This window comes from Pipistrellus kuhlii, unplaced genomic scaffold (genome assembly GCF_014108245.1).
Source record: "Pipistrellus kuhlii isolate mPipKuh1 unplaced genomic scaffold, mPipKuh1.p scaffold_m20_p_37, whole genome shotgun sequence".
NCBI classification, from domain to species: Eukaryota; Metazoa; Chordata; class Mammalia; order Chiroptera; family Vespertilionidae; genus Pipistrellus; species Pipistrellus kuhlii.
The window spans coordinates 1220777-1236622 of NW_023425537.1; the positions used below are offsets into that span (position 1 = coordinate 1220777).

Below are 15846 nucleotides of genomic sequence, written 5' to 3' on the forward strand. Positions count from 1 at the left end.
ATCTAGCTATTTGGGAAAAAGAAGCCTGCTTGGCCCACACCAAGCCCCGTGTCTCCGGGCTCCGTTGGGAAGGGTGTGATACAGGATCACATGGCCCATGACCAGGGCCCTGAATTAATGCCGCTGCAGTGAGCTGGCCTGTGCTTGTGAGCTGAACGCGGGGAAGGCAGGCTGCATGCTTGCTGCGTACGCACACAGGTGCCGGGCTGACTCAGGCCCGCCTGCTGACCGGAGGGGCTGGAGTGGGTGGAGGTTGTGTGCACAGATGGTTGTGTGTTCTGACTCAGGTCTCTAAGGTGTCGACACGGAGGGCACATTGGGAAATGCTTTGTGTAGAAAGGGCTGACGGAGGGCCTGGGCTGCCTTCTCATCCCTTAGACACGGTAGGAAAGTCCAGCCAACGGAAACGGTGCCCCTCCTCTCCGTATCCCCAGTCCTCCTTGTGTGCTAGCTGGCATGACACACTTTTTTTCTTTTCTGTGAACTCTTGTCAATTTAGATTTATATTTTTAACATTCTTTTGGGTTTCTTTTTAAAATATATTTTTAATGATTTCAGAGAGGAAGGGAGAGGGAGAGAGAGAGAGAGAAACGTCAGTGATGAGGGAGAATCGTGGATTGGCTGCCTCCTGCACGCCCCCTACTGGGGGTTGAGCCCTGGGCATGTGCCCTTGACCAGAATCTAACCAAAGGTCAGTGCTTCATCCACTGAGCTAAACCGGCTAGGACCCTTTTCTTCTTTTAAAGGCCAAGGTAAGTCAGTTGTGGACATCAGCATAGGGCGCGTAGAAAGCACCAAATTATAGTAGTAATAGAATCAGCTATATAGGAATACTTCCCGCCGCAAATCATAAAACTTTAATAACGGTGGTTTTAAAATGAAAGGCTTTTATTTGCCTCACAAGGAAGCCAGGAAAATGTAGTTCACGGCTAGTTCATCACTCAGGGATGACTCCCAAATCCATGCTTCCTTCTCCCTTTCTCTCTTTCTCTTCCTCAGCTTAACCTGTTGGCCTTTCACCCTCATGGATGTTGCCTCATAGTCACAAAACAGCTTCTGTAGTTCCAGGCATCGCGTTTGCATTCAAGGCAAGAAGTGGGAAGAAATTAATAGTAGTACCAACCCTGTCCCTTTTATCAGAGAGCAAAAGTCAATTCATGTTTCTGGAATCTCTCGCTTTTCCTGTATTTCCTTGTAGAGGGGACCCTAGGCTATAGTTCAGAGTTACGTTCTCTTTAACTCTGACAAAGATAAAGAAGGAGATTTCCAAAGATATGAGAAAGAAGTGGGGAGACCGAGAGATAGAGATCAGAGAGATAGAGATAGAGATAGAGGAGGTAGAGAGATAGAAGTAGAGAAAAAGAGAAAAAGAATGAATTACCCAAGATGTACTTTGGTCTATTTCAGTTAATGAAAAATAACATTAGATTTCCCCCAGCCATATTTTGCATCACCTGCTATGAATGTATTGGCTTGCCCAATGAGTCCTCCTGCACCTCATTCGTTATTAGTAAGATTTCAAATTGAAGGCCCATGAATAGGTAGTTGGCTGGATAGTCAATCTTACTGATAAATTATTATTTTTTTTGGGGGGGGGGCAAAAAAGAAAGCCTGTTACAGATGTGGAAATCAACTTTCACTAAACGACCCAGGACTGGACCTGGCATTTGGATAGGAGGCTTTTCTCACCTGCTTTGATATGCATAAGAAACCTGACTCCAGCCCTGGCTTGTGTGGCTTGATTGAGCATCATCCTATATACACCAAAAGGTCACCAGATGGATTCCTGGTCAGGGCACATGCCAGGCTGTGGGTTCAGCCTGGATGGGGTATGTGAGGATGTGTGTGTGGGGGAATGGGAACAAATAATCCTGCTTGGTCTCTCTCCCTCTCTCTCTCTCTCTCTCTCTCTGTCTCTCTCTCTCTCTGTCTCTCTCTCTCTCTCCCTCTTCTGAAATTCTATACAATAAAAGCCTAATATGTAAATCAACCTAATACCGTAGCAGAATGACCAATAGCTATGATGCACACTGACCACCAGGGGGCAGATGCTCAACTCAGTAGCGGCCCCCTGGTGGTCAGTGTGCACCCAGAGCGGGAGTGCTGCTCAGCCAGAAGCTGAGCTCACAGCTGGTGAGCACAGCAGTGATGGTGGAAGCCTCTCTGCCTCCACTGCGGGTGGGTGGTAAGGAGCAAGGGGTCCTGGACTGTGAGAGGGATGTCTGTCTGCCAGCTTAGGCCCAAACCACACCCCCTGAGGAGTCCCAGACTGGGCTGAAGGACCCACCTCCCCTCCGGTGCACAAATTTCATGCACCAGGCCTCTAGTCAATAATAAAACAAAATGTTTAAAAACTGAATTCAGACACCAGTTCATTCCAACATTTAAAAAAAAATAATAATTATTTATCCTCTCCTTTTTTATAGTCTAAGAGAATAAAAATGAAGGCCCAGGAATTAAACAAAACAAAACAAAACTGTCCAAAAATTCCTCAGAATGGGCCTATTAAAAAAGAAGGAATTTTATTATTTTGTATTATCCAAGGCAGGTATCCAAGGCCACCACTTAGGGCAGACATTGTTAGCCAATCACAGTCCACTTCCTCCCACACACCTGGCAGACATTGCTAATCAATCCCAGCCAACATAATGCAGGTTTATGGTTTCATAACCTACTGGCCACCTCCATCACAGGCATCTTCCATTGCCTTCTTTGAATAGATCTAAAAACCAGAACACTGCTTCATTCAGTCAATTAAATTTGTTTCATCTCTTTCTAAGAGGAGAAATGTCCTTTTAAACATGTTCTTACCCCACAAACATGATAAAGATCTCTGTTCTTTAGTCATGGAGTGTGCCCCAGACCCTGCCATGGTTGCCTTGGGTTGCACACAGCTGGCCTTGGAGAATATCCCACGGAGAGGTATCAACTTCTCTGCAGGAAGCTCCTCAGAGACCCATGGCCAGTGGGTGACCTGGAAGGGCCCCCCACCTCTGCTTCTTACAGCTGGAAACACGTGTCTTGGGTAGAGAGACTTTGCCCCGGAATTAGTGGTGCTAGCATATCCCCTCTCCCACAGGGCTCCAGCATAATTGAGCAGGCCACCTGGGGAATTATCCACATGGAACTGGGCTGAAAGGACCTGAGAATTCTACGTCTCTGGATTATGTGAGGTTAGGGAGGAGCAGTTTGGGGAAAGAGGGCTTATTCCACTGATAGCCAGATAATTAAATGGTGGTTGATATTTCTAACCATCGTCACTGGCTAAAGAGCCACTTAGAATATGACCACATCAAAAAAGTCCTAGCACATGTGTTAACCCTTCTTGAGGCAAGCTTTTTCTTCTCAAGGCAATGGTTTTTGTTATTTCGATTGCCTTCAGCCTTCTCGGATGGCTTGCTGAGCCTGGCTTTAGATGTGAAGAATGAGGAATTGGAAATTCACATGTTTTTGTTCAGCACAATTTTCATTTGCAAATTACTGTCGCCTGACAGAGACTGGGATGCTAGAACTGTGCTCTAGCCCTATCTTCCCTACCAGATACCCATTCATTCTTACAAATTAATAGCAAAATTGTCCAGCCAACATGGCTCAGTGATTGAATGTTGATCTATGAACCAGAAGGTCACTATTCAATTCCTGGCCAGGGTACATGCCTGGATTGTGGGCTCTCTCTCTCTCTCTCTCTCTCTCTCTCTCTCTCTCTCTCTCTCTCTCCTTTCAAGCCTGAAATCAACAAAAAACATATTTAAAAAATTAATAGCAAAATAGCTAACATTTATTGAGATTTTCCTCTTGCAGGGCCCTGTTTTAAGCACATTATATGTGCACCTTTCATCCTGGCATCTTTTTACATCAGGGGCTAGCAGCAATCCGATTTATAGATGAGAAAATGAAACCCAGAGAAGGCAAGGGACTTTCCCAGAGTCACACAGCCATGAAGTGACAGAACCTGGGTTGGAACTTAACTCACATGACCTCACAGCCAGTAACCTGAAACCCAATTCACATTCCCATCCCTTGCGCCTTCTGGAGATGAACTAATTATTGCTCAACACCGGTTTTCCTTGAACGAAGGTGAGAGATTTTCTCTCTGAGCAGCCGTACCGGTTCTAGGCCTCCCTCTGCGCCCTGGTTCGTGTTTCCTGCGTCTTTGCTGCAAATGGAGAGAACCCGAACCCTCGGGGCTCCAGACCCCTGGATCTTTATTCTTTTTTCCTAACTCACGTAACATTGCCCTTCCTCGTCTCCCTTCCGCTTCCTCATCTGCTCCCCTGGGCTCGCATTCCAGGGCGGCAGAAACCTTTAGCTGGGGAGCCCCCGTTGCTGCTCTCCAGCTTCCTTTGATCCTGTTTTGTGGTTGACTTGGCGAAAGTCCACATGCCACCAAGGGCTTTCAAGAAGCTGCAACTCGTATCGGATTTGACCTCCACACACACACACACACACACACACACACACACACCCACACACACACACACCCCGTTCCTAGGCTTCCATTTCCTCTCAGGGCTGGGCTTGTGAACAGGGCTGCTCTCATCCCACATCCCTCTGTCTTGCTCTCCATCTCTCTCTTCTCCTCCCCCTCAGTAATCCTTGGGGCTCAAGAAGGACCTTAGCATGTTTCTGTTGCTGTGTGGCATATGTTGCGTCCTAATCCTTCCTGTGTTTGCTGTAGGTATGGCGGTTCTCCAAGACAAATTACCCGTGTGGTTGGGGAGGTCACCAGGGCTGGCGTGGTGCGGATGGGGAAGGGGAGGGAAGATGTTTGCAGTGATGCACACCCCCGGGCCTGCCTCCGCCTCCGGGCCTGTTCAGGGCTTGTCTGCCTGCAAAAGGGTTGGACCCCAAGACCCCAAGCTGTGAGCTGGCAGGAGGGGAAGGAAGAAGAGAGCTCTGCCTACCGGCCCTGTCACCGGATGAAGGGGAAGCCTGTGTGGGCCAGACCTCGGGCAGCAGATGTTGGTGGAGGACCTGCCAAGACCGCGTTGAGGGGAAGGCAGTGATGCATATGTTACTTGACACGGGGGGATTAGGGAAACCATGAGGAAGCATGCCTCGTCCCTTCACACCGTGACACCTCGGGCATGTGAATGATGAGAACAGCGAGGCGCCATCTACGCGCACACACACACACACACACACACACACACACACACACACACGGAGTGGCGAGCCAGAGGGCAGGCAGTGTGAATGATGCCTTTGCTTGTCCCCCGCCCCCGCCCCCACCCACTACCCCACACTTCCCTGCTGGGCCGATTGGCAGGCGTGGTGAGAGGCATTGTGCAAGCTGCGGCATCCAGAGCTGGAGTCGTTTGATAGAAGAGCTGCCTTCAGGGCTGTCCTCCCTCGTTCTGCCCAGTTAGCCTTCCCCGCCCACCCCCACAGCGATAGGGATGTGATGTGATGCCCCGGCTGGCTGGGCCTCTTCCCTGCACTTTGCAAATGAAGTCATATGGAAGGCGGCCAGAGGGGCCCAGCATCTGTCTTTGGGGATGGCACCGGGAAGCACCAATGAAAAGGAACGCTATTCAGCGGGCTCCGGTCCTCGGGGGAAAGTGGGCAGTGGGACCATTGGAAATCGGAGACTGGGCTAAAGAGAGCCAGGCATCGAGTGGGCAGAAACGGGCCAGATTCCACGGTTCCTTTCTTTCTCTTTGTGCTAGGGTTTCATGGGACTCTACTTGCTCCTGGGAGAAGGGGGTGGGGGATGGGGGTAGAGGCAGGCAAGATTTGCAAGCTCTCATCTGCATTCCCTACCTGTGAACTGGGGGTGGGGTGGAGGGAAAGAGGGAGACTGCGGAAGACTGGCCTTGGAGAAGCCTATTTCGGTAATGACGTGGCCTTGGCAGTGACTCCAGGGTCTACATTTCTTTCCGCGGCTGTTGCCCTCCCGGAGGAGGGGAGAGGGCCATCCGGTTGCCCTTCTGGATCCGGTGAGGCCGTGGACGTTCTCTAAGCTGGAGGAGCCCTGCAAAGAGAGGTCACGGTTGGGTAGCATTCCCAGCAAATGAAGCACACCTGCATGCCAAGGTTTGGTTGCCTTCCATCACTTCAACCTGGTTCCACCAGAGATTCCAGGAGGGAGGGAGAGAGGAAGGGGAAGGGAAAGGGTCTAGAGAAAGAACGGCTGGGAGGGAACCATGAAACGCGGTGACTGATGGAGAATGAGCGAGGGAGCGTGTGAGAGAGAACGAGGAGGGCGAGGAGAGCCAAGAGGGGAAGGCTGCAGCCTTGGATGTGAGAGAAAGCGTGTTCCAGTAAGTCAGGCCTAGAGTCTGTGTTCATCACCACCGGCTCCTGGAACCCCCGCCCCCCCCCCCCCCCCCCCCGCAGGCCGGCGGGAGCCATTTGTGGGGGCACCGGATGGAGCCAGCACTCAGACAAGAGGAACTGCGCAAGGGTGCACGCTGTGGCTGAAATAGCTCCCCTTCTCTTGACCCAGGGTTGCCCCTGAGAAATCCTCAGACTGCATAGCTGTTCTCAGATCCCAAGAAACACTGTAAATGGTGCCAGGATGGGGGCAGCTCGATGGGCAGCAGGAAGATCCAGGGGTATTTCCTCTCCTGATCTCATCATGGTGAGACTTCTCCTGTCAGAGATGCATTCTGGGAGACTGGTCTTGGAAGGGAACCTGCAGTCATAGGATTTCCTCCTGGCCAGGCCAACGTGAGACCCAGAGCCGGGCGTGCTCTGTGACCCCGAGTCCTCTCACGGGTAAACCGCCCACCACGCTGAGGTCCCGAAGCTGTGAGGGGAGATCTCTGCATAGGGCTGGGGCCCTGGCCGGTGCCCAGTGGGGACCAGGTAACGTTTTGTAGAATGAATCAAGTAGTTATGTTTTGTCTTTTCCCCTTCCCACATCTTATCTCCACCCCCAACTGGCTTAGTTTAGGCCAGTGGTCGGCAAACCACGGCTCACAAGCCACATGCAACTCTTTGACCCCTTGAGTGTGGCTCTTCCACAAAATACCACGGCCTGGGCCAGTCTGTTTTGAAGAAGTGGCGTTAGAAGAAGTTTAAGTTTAAAGAAATGTGGCTCTCCAAAGAAATGTCAATCGTTATACTGTTGATATTTGGCTCTGTGGACTAATAAGTTTGCCGACCACTGGTATAGGCATTCTTTCAAATCTGATGAGAGAAGTTAAGAGGAACTATTAGACAAGGGGTGATTTGGGTGACCCAGGCCAGGAAGCAGCGTCCCCAGCCCAGTTTAAGGACCCTGAGACTTTTGTAGTTATGTTGGTTCTTGACTTTGTCCAGAGCTATCCGTGGGGACTCTTCTGGCTCAGGGTGAGTGGGCAGAGAGCTCCCTTCTGATGAGGAATGGCGGCAGCCCGAGGTGTCTCCAGCCTCTGACAAGCAGGTGACATGACCCCTTTTGAGGAATTCTGAGCATCTTTGCATCTTCCTAATGAATTCCAAAGTAACCAATCAGAGAGCAAAATACAGCCTGGGAAGTAAGGGAGAAGGGAGTGAGAATGTCTCCTCAAGGATTTTCTCCCTGGGACCAAAGTATTTACATTCAGATTTGCATACGATTTGCATATAATTTGTGTCTGGCTACAAAGCCTGTCTGTTGTTCAGATAATGTTTAAGCTAAAGTTGATCTCCAGAATGTCCACCCCTCCCCCTTTCCTTGCTCTACCTACTCAGACATAGGGTGGAGGTGACAGGACTGTCAGGGGACAAAGTTAGTCCTGCCCCACCCCCACCCACCCCCCATCCTGGTCACATGCTCCCTGTCAGCAATGCTGTCAGCTAGTATGCATTTTATTGTCACTGCAATTGAAGCCAGGACAGGGCTGCTTGGAAAGCTGGGAGCAATAAAGAGGAGAGTTATCCAGATAAGTTAAAAAAAAAAAAAAAAAAAAAGAAAAAGAAAAAGAAAAAGAAAAAGAAAAAGGTCAAGTCTGAGAAAATTACTAATGATATGAGCTAACATTTATAAAAGTGCCTGCAATGTGCCAGACGTTGTTTTTGGTGCTTTCTATGTATTATGTTTCTAATGATCCTAACAGCCCTAGGAGGTGAGTACCACTGTTCCTTCCATTTTGTAGATGGATAAACTGAGGCCCACAGAGGGTCAGTAACTTGTCTAAGATCATGCAGCTTGAAAAGAGAGGGAGTCAGGACTTGAACGAATCCTCAGACTCCAACACAGCGGTTTAACTAACCGGCTAGGCTGCGAACAGAACAGGGGGGCATAGCTCTGGCCAGCTCTTACCTCTAGCCTGCAGGGATGGCCGCACTGGCCACGGGAGGCTCGGGGACAAGATGTGTGGACATCTAGGGGCTCAGGAGATGGAAAGAGGTTGTAGGGCCCCCAGCCCTCAGCACCGATGAGCTGTAACCCTTCTGGTGTTTTCCGGAGCCACCCATGTTCACTCTTACTTCTGACAGAGAACTCCCTTCGGGGCAAGAACTGGTCTGAGCCTGAGACAGTGAGAAATCCCTGGTCAGTGGCCCGGAGTGAGAGGGTGGCTGGCCAGACAATGGCTGGGATGAGTCACCCTCCCTACAGTCAACAACTCCAGGAATCCATGTTATCGGACTTTGAATGACCACGGGGGAGAGTGTGACCACAAAGAGAAAGGAAAGCAGGAGCCGCTGCTGTGTGGCGGGGTGGAAATCACTCCACCCCTCTGTTCAGTCCCCCGCTTCCTTTTCAGTCTGGATCTGAATCGCACGCGTTCTCTGGTGCCCCTTCCTTGCTCATTTGCTTTTCATGCTGTCTGTCCGGGTGCTGTCAGCTTCTGCCGCTTGGGAAGTGGCCGGCGGCAGCTGGGAGGTGCAGGGGGCTGTGGCTGGAAACAAACCTCGCCAGAGCAAAGCGGGGGGAAACATAATTAATGAAAGGTGGTGGCGCGGCCCCGTTCGCATTGGCTGAGGCCTGTGAGAAACTTCCAGGAGCCTGGCCTGTTGTCGAGGAGAGGGTGTTGTCATCCGAACTGATTTGCATGACAATGGGCCGGCCCCTCATTATGCACGGGGATGCTAATGGGCACCAGCCAGAGTGCATTTTCATGGGAAAAGGCTTTTCCTTTGAGGAGGCGACCTCTTCCTCCTCCCCCTCTCCCCCTCCCCTCCTCCTCCTCTCCTCCTTCCCATCCTCTACCTCCCCTCTCTCCAGCCCCCTCCCCCCTCCTCTTCCTCCTTCCTCCTCCCTTTACCCATCTTCCTGCCTTCCTGTCTCTTGCTCTGCCTCCTTCCCCTGCTCCCGCCCTCTTTTCCTCCTGCCCTCCTCCTCCTTGTCTCAGTGGAGAGCGCCTGTCCCTCACCTTGCGGAGCAAGGAGGGTTTGCGGGGGTTTGCGTGGGGGAAGGAGGTGTGACGTGTTGTGTATAATTGAAAACAAATGGGCCCCCAATCCAGCCAGCCTCGGGGTAATGGGGTGTTGAGAATGAGGGAGAAGCCCGGTGGGGACAGGTGGGACGGCAGACACGGAGGTGCAGGTGGGAGTGGGGATGGACATTGGCATGGACGTTCTCTCTGGGAGGGAGCTGTTCTCTTGTAACTTTGCCATTGGCTCTCCCTGGAAGGAGGGTTTCATTCACACTCAGCACACGCAGCCCCATCAGCCTTGCCGCCCTCACTCGCTCTGGGAGGCTGCAGCATTCAAGGGGAAGGTTTGGAGCCAGATCATCTGGGTTCAAATGCCATCTCCGCTGTGTCCCAGCCATGCCAGCCGTCAGGCTTTGGCTCTGCGACTTAACTCCGTGTTGTCCAGCATCCTCCGGGATAAAGCTAGGAGCCCAGTGCCTCCCAGGAGGCTCAGTGCTTAGAAGCCAGTTGGCAGCTGCTAAGTGTTAGGCCCTCACCCTTCCTCACAGGGCCTCCGTGGCCTCCGTGGCCTTTTATCACATAAGCCAGGGGATCTTGTAGCCGGTGAGGTGACCGACTGTCCTGACAGTCCCACCCCCACCCTCCTGGGCTGTCCCCCACACACCTCCATGGAGGGCGCGGGCTCGGCGGGACGGGCTGGCTCCTTAGGAAGGAACTGTCCCTGACTTGTCACATTGTATCCCGTAGGTCAGCTGAGGACCCGACTCATTGGACCGAGGTTGCTGCAAGTTCCGGAAAGCTTATCTCCACGTTCCTCCAGGGATGGAGAGCTGGCCTTCCCCCGAACAAGATTCCATGGCCAGAGTGATAGGACTGTGCCTAGAGCTGCTTCCCTCTGCACCACAGTGTCAGCTGTCTGGTGATGGAGCACCTCATCCACCCACTGGCTTGGAGAATGAGTCCTGGGCCCTTCGGCTGCATTTCTCACCCCTTCTGATGTGAGGACACAGAGAGAAGACCGCCTTCCACAGATCAGGCCTTGACTGTCTCTGCACCACAGGCAGAATCTGCGGGAGCCTTGGTCTAGGACATCCCAGGCCCCAAAACTATGAGAAATAAACTCTTCTCTTTCTGAGCTGCCCAGTGCATGGTATTATGTTATATCAGCCCACACGGAGTAAGACAGTGCCCATCAGCAGCCCTAGTCCTGACAGGGCGAATCAGATCCAAGGAGAGGGACCAGGTGGGCAAGAACCCTGAAGTTTCCTATTGCCTCAGTTACAGTCACACACACACACACACACACACACACACACACACCCCTGGTAGGCATTGAGTAGCAACTTTGAATGAAATATCTTCTTAGAAGGCTCCCTCTCAGGTAAGAAAACAGATGATCTGATTGTTGCAATAAATGCTAGAAAAGAGGTGATTCAAGGTGCTCTGGGCATAGAGAAGGTTGACCCAGCTGAGCGGGGAAGGCTTCCGGAGGAGATGACTCAGGGCATGGAGGATGAGGAGTTACCCAGGTGAAAGGTCAAGAGATTGGCCATGAGAGTTCCTTCAGGTACAGCCATAGCTGTGAGAAGCAGCAAGGAGTGACCATCAGTACGGCCTTGCTTTCACCTAAGGAAGCAAAGCAAGCAGAGCCAGGCATGGTGAGAGGGCTGCTCAGAGCGGAGAGAGGCTGGTACAGAGAGCTCTCCAGCTGGTCAAAGAGACTAGGCTTTCCTCCGTCAACACGGGGCGCTCTCAAAATGCTCTCGCACAGAAGATGGGTACCGTCAGGATGGTTCCTGAATGATCAGTCCTTAGGCAAGAGTACTTACTACTCCATGTTCTAATTTTCACAAAAGGGGCTAGCTCCACGAAGGAGGTAACATTTGAGATGGGCATTGAAATCCAGGTAGAATTTGAACACGCAGAGATGGGGGAGAGGTATTCCAGGTGGAGGGAGGAACATAAGCAAAAAACAGAAACAAAAACAAAAAAAGCCCCAAGAGATTTGGGTAAAAGAAGGAGGAGGAGTGAGGAACTTTTCTTAAAATGCCGCGGGATGAGGGAAAAATTGTTAAAAATCTGGACTGTCCTGCCAAAAGTGGGAAGATCTGGTCACCTTACAAAGGGGGAAAATCAAGTTAACAATGTACAGGTTGGCAAGGTCATGGAAGGCTAACTTGGTTGTCTTTTATTTGCATCAGTTCCCTGCCATGCGGCTCATGAAGTCTTCTGAGCAGGAATCAGTCCTGCCCCGGACCTTCCCCGGAACGCACAGCCTGTGCCAGGGCAGCATTCCTCTTGTTGGTTGGAGCCGGTGCCTCTCTTCGGAGTTGGCGGCCAGGCTCCCAGCGCCTGGGGTGAGAGCCTCGCTCTGTGCTCCCACCCTTCCTTCTGCTTCCCTACAAGAGGGGTCTGTAGGCGGTGGCCCGTGATGGCGTCCCCAGCCACTGACAGGCTCCTTCTGCTGTTTGCCCAGGTCAGTAGTCACCTGCATGTGAAGTTAGTTCTGGGGATGGATCGGGCACACTGGCTCACAGATGTATGGGTTGTCTGTGGTAGGAGTTACTTGCATGGCTACCCCAATAAAACCATTTGGGTAAAGATCAACTGGTGGCTACAGTGACTGCCCTCTCACAGCTGGCCCATCGCCCCCATTTTGGACCTCTTCCCGTCGCCATAGCTTTAGCGAGATTCTAGTCCTGAGGCCCTAGGAGACTCTGGAAGCCTTCCTTAATGTAAAGCCGTTTGGACGTGAACTTGAATGGGCTATTGAGCTGATTTTCCAGCTGACAGGAGATGGTTAATTGCGCGCTGTCTGCAGGAGTCTTAAAAATCTGTCTGGCCACGTTAATAGTGGCTTGAAATTTACAACTTGAGACCACTGGGGGTGATAAAGAATCCAGGGTCCCCACAACTCAGGGTAACAGCCCCTTCGGTGAAAACGATACCCAGTGGGCAGGTCTCGCAGCCCTATAAACAGAGATGATCAAAGGCACACACGGTCCAGCGTCAGCGTCTGTGATAGGACTCCATGCTCTCTTTCTGGGACGGCGTCTGCCTGTTCCCCAGGAAAGTGGTCCATGGAGAGTGGGACTCTCATCTTGGGGTGGAGAGTGGCCCGCTGGTACGCTATAGGGACGGAAACGCTGCATCATTTTTAGAGACCAACTTTCCCCGATATGGGAGTTTTTTACTCTCACACCTGAAAAGGAAGACAGGCAGTTTACCCCAAGTGGATGATCCTTTCTCTCCCTGGACTCCCGTGTTAAAAATTCAGGGGTGACGCTCACGGATGGAAGACACCCAATCTGTCTCCCAGAAGGAGTGTGGGTGGGAACGTTTTCCAGAGTTCACGTGGGCTATCCTGTCGAGGGATACAGTCCAGCGAAACGGCTGGGAGAGAGGACAGGGTCAGCAGTGGTGTGAGCGGCTCCCTCTCTGTCCAGAAGCTTGGAGTCCTCAGTGGTCCTCCGCTGCTCCTTGCCCTCTGGCCCCAGTTCAGCGCTCAGCTGGCCCGACTCTCAGTGTCTTATGGGTTCTTCTCACTGTTGCCCTTTCACCCAAAATCCCTTTCACCTGAAGCCCTACCCACCTCGCCGGGTCATCAGGAGGACCCAGTAAGACAGGTGCCCAGCATGAGGTGCTAAATAGAAGTTCCACAAACCACAGCACCCTACTTCTCATTCTCACATGTGCAGGACGCACACACAAGGGACGATGGGGATTTCCTTTGAGAGCTGGAGTTCATGGGTTCTCCCACCTCTTACTCCACATATCTGCAATTTGTTCATGGTTCACACCACGCATGGCATTTTCCCAGTTAAAGAGAAAAGCGTAAGTGCCATTGTAGTAAAGAAACTGAGGGTGCTTTATTGCACCCCACAGATAGCACAGTTGCTTAGGGGAAGCGCTGTGCCCATTGTGGATAGTGGTTACCTGGACTCAGCGGATGAGGAAAATGCATTGGCTGTGTCCACGCTTTGTGGACTGAGCCAGCCCCATCCCATTGCTCATCAATCATACCATCTTCTCAACAAACAGGCATACCGTCTACTTGAATTCAGTTGAGCAACCCCTTCCCTGCCTCCCTTGAGGATACACCTCTCACTGCAGGGGGCGGAGTTACCCAAAGTCATCAGCAGTGGCCCTGTGAGACAAACCCAAGGCCCTGGTGGTGCAGAAGCCACGCCTTCCAGAGGCTGCTGCTGCTCAGGGGATGAGCACAGCAAGGGTGCCTGGCTCAGGGAGCCGTGCTCTCGGGAGACCTGGCATTCAGGGAAGGCTGACTTTGGCTGGAGAATTCCCATGTGGTCTTGCCCAGTGCTCTACGATGCTTTTCTCTCTCCTCCATCAGGGTCAGACTTGTCTTGTGGTCTGACAGGGCTCCCAGCTTTTCCAGCTCCCTCCCTGTTTTCCCTCACACAGGCATTTCCTCTCATAAAGCCCTTGCAATTTCATCCCATCCCAGCATCTGCCTCTCCAAAGACCTGGGCTAATCCACTGTGGGGTTTTGCTTGATGGTTTTCATTTGTTTTTGTTAGTTTGTTTTTGTGTTCCTATCTGCGATCTCCAGGGTGCCAAGCTGGAAAGATCCTTGCTGGACTCTCCCTCCGCGGAGGGAGGGAAATTCCAGGGTTCCCTGCATGGCCTCCCTTGGAACCAAACCCGGAGGTGCCCTGATTTCTTCCTCGAATGGCAGGCGGCAGAGCAGCTGCAGGCTTGGCAGTGAGCTGTGCTGGTTTCTAGGAGAGAAAACACATTTTGCTTCTTTGATGACAGACCTAGACTAGACATTGTCTGGAAAGGGGGTTACAACCCTGCCTCAGCTACTTCGGAGCTGGGACCTGAGGCTTGGCAGGTGAGCATAAGGGAGCTCGTCTATAAAGTGGAGATCATAGCACCCATATCATTCTCTGAGAAGCTATTCGATATCTTCCCTCCCTTTCTCCTTCTCTTCATTCCTCCTTTCTTCTCAACCTTTGTTCCATTTTTCCTTCCTCCCTCCCTCCCTCCCTCTTTCTTTCTTTCTTTCTTTCTTTCTTTCTTTCTTTCTTTCTTTCTTTCTTTCTTTCTTTCTTTCTTAATCTTTCTTTCTTTCTTTCTTTCTTTCTTTCTTTCTTTCTTTCTTTCTTTCTTTCTTTCTTAATCTTTCTTTCTTTCTTTCTTTCTTTCTTTCTTTCTTTCTTTCTTTCCTTCCTTCCTTCCTTCCTTCCTTCCTTCCTTCCTTCCTTCCTTCCTTCCTTCCCTCCTTCCCTCTATTCTTTCTTCCTTTCTCTGATATTTATTGAGGGCTCACTGTGTTCCTCTGTGAGAGTGGAACACCGAGTTACCTGCCAAGTGCGATGGGTGACACCTAATAAAAGAATAAAGCCCAACGCTAGCCATCTAGAAGCTTGAGAGCTATGGCTGTAGAAGAGACAACCCCACTTCAAACAGCTGTGAAACGTCAAGGTAAAATACAAGTAAACACCTGGGGGTTATGTAGGTAGCACAGGCCTGGGCTGCACCAGCTGGACTGACTCCCTTAAGGTCTTACGAGGAGAGGATTTAAGTCTTCGGAGTTTACTTAGGAGAGAGAGTAAGAGTATGTCCCAATCCAAGAACCATGTGAACACAGACCCGCCACAATGGTTCCCCACCAGGGCCCTTTTAGAGAGGCTTTGGGGTTGTCGCAGCTGGAGAGGGTGCTGCTGCCATGGAGTGCTCAGAGGCCAGGAATGCTGCTGAACCCCTCTATGTAATACACAGGACATCCCCCTTCCAGGAGCACATCAACCGTGCCGAGGGGGAGAAACCCTGGTCTCTCTCTAAGGGTGATGTGCGATGGGATGGGATGATTATCCAGGGAGAAGGTTGGAGATGGGGAGCGGTGGAGAGCGGGGCTGGGAAAAGAACCGCAGGTGTTGCTTAGCTCAGTGTTTAGGATCTGGCGCTGTAGGTTCTCGGACCATCTAGAAACACAAGCCAGTTGCGGCTCCTGGAAACGCTGGTGGCAGGAGAAGGAGGGTGAGAGCTGGCTGCACCCACATCAGCTCTTTCTGGCAGTGATGATGGAGACCTAGGCAGGGCAGAGCCCAGGGACCTGAAGACTCGCTCCTGCCACATTCTGAAGACAACAAAGTCATCAAAAGCCCGGGGTGGGGACCTTGGTGTGCCGGCGTTCTTTGAGACAGAGCTTTGTCCTTGGGGCCTCAGGGACGTTGCCTGGCTTGCAGAATGCCATTCTTGTTAGGAGAGACACTAATCTGCGCCATCTTGGGAGAAACACATTCTTTTAATAAGTTTCTAACTTTTCTTACGCGTGATGGGACCACCTTTCTTAGGTGCACTAGACTCGAGTGAGTTAGCTCTGTTGGCTTCAACCACTAAGCTGCATCTATCTATATCTATCTATTCATCTATCTATCTATCTATCTATCTATCTCTATATCTTTTAACGGAGAATATTCTTTTTTTCATCTTTATTGTTGAAAGTACTACATATGTCCCCTTTTTTTCTCCCATTGATCCCTTCTAGACTGCCCAGCCCCCCACCCCAGGCCTGTGTCCATGGCTTATG

The 15846-nt window shown here is 51.4% G+C and overlaps 1 long non-coding RNA gene across 1 annotated transcript in view; it reads left to right on the plus strand.

The window, feature by feature from the left end:
* LOC118732273 overlaps positions 1-11945 on the plus strand; it is a 108192-nt gene extending 96247 nt beyond the window's left edge. The window contains exons 3-4 of the long non-coding RNA XR_006739584.1: positions 10035-10668; positions 11489-11945. This is a non-coding gene — a long non-coding RNA (uncharacterized LOC118732273). The remainder of the gene's footprint in view (positions 1-10034; positions 10669-11488) is intronic.
* Positions 11946-15846: the final 3901 nt, after the last annotated feature.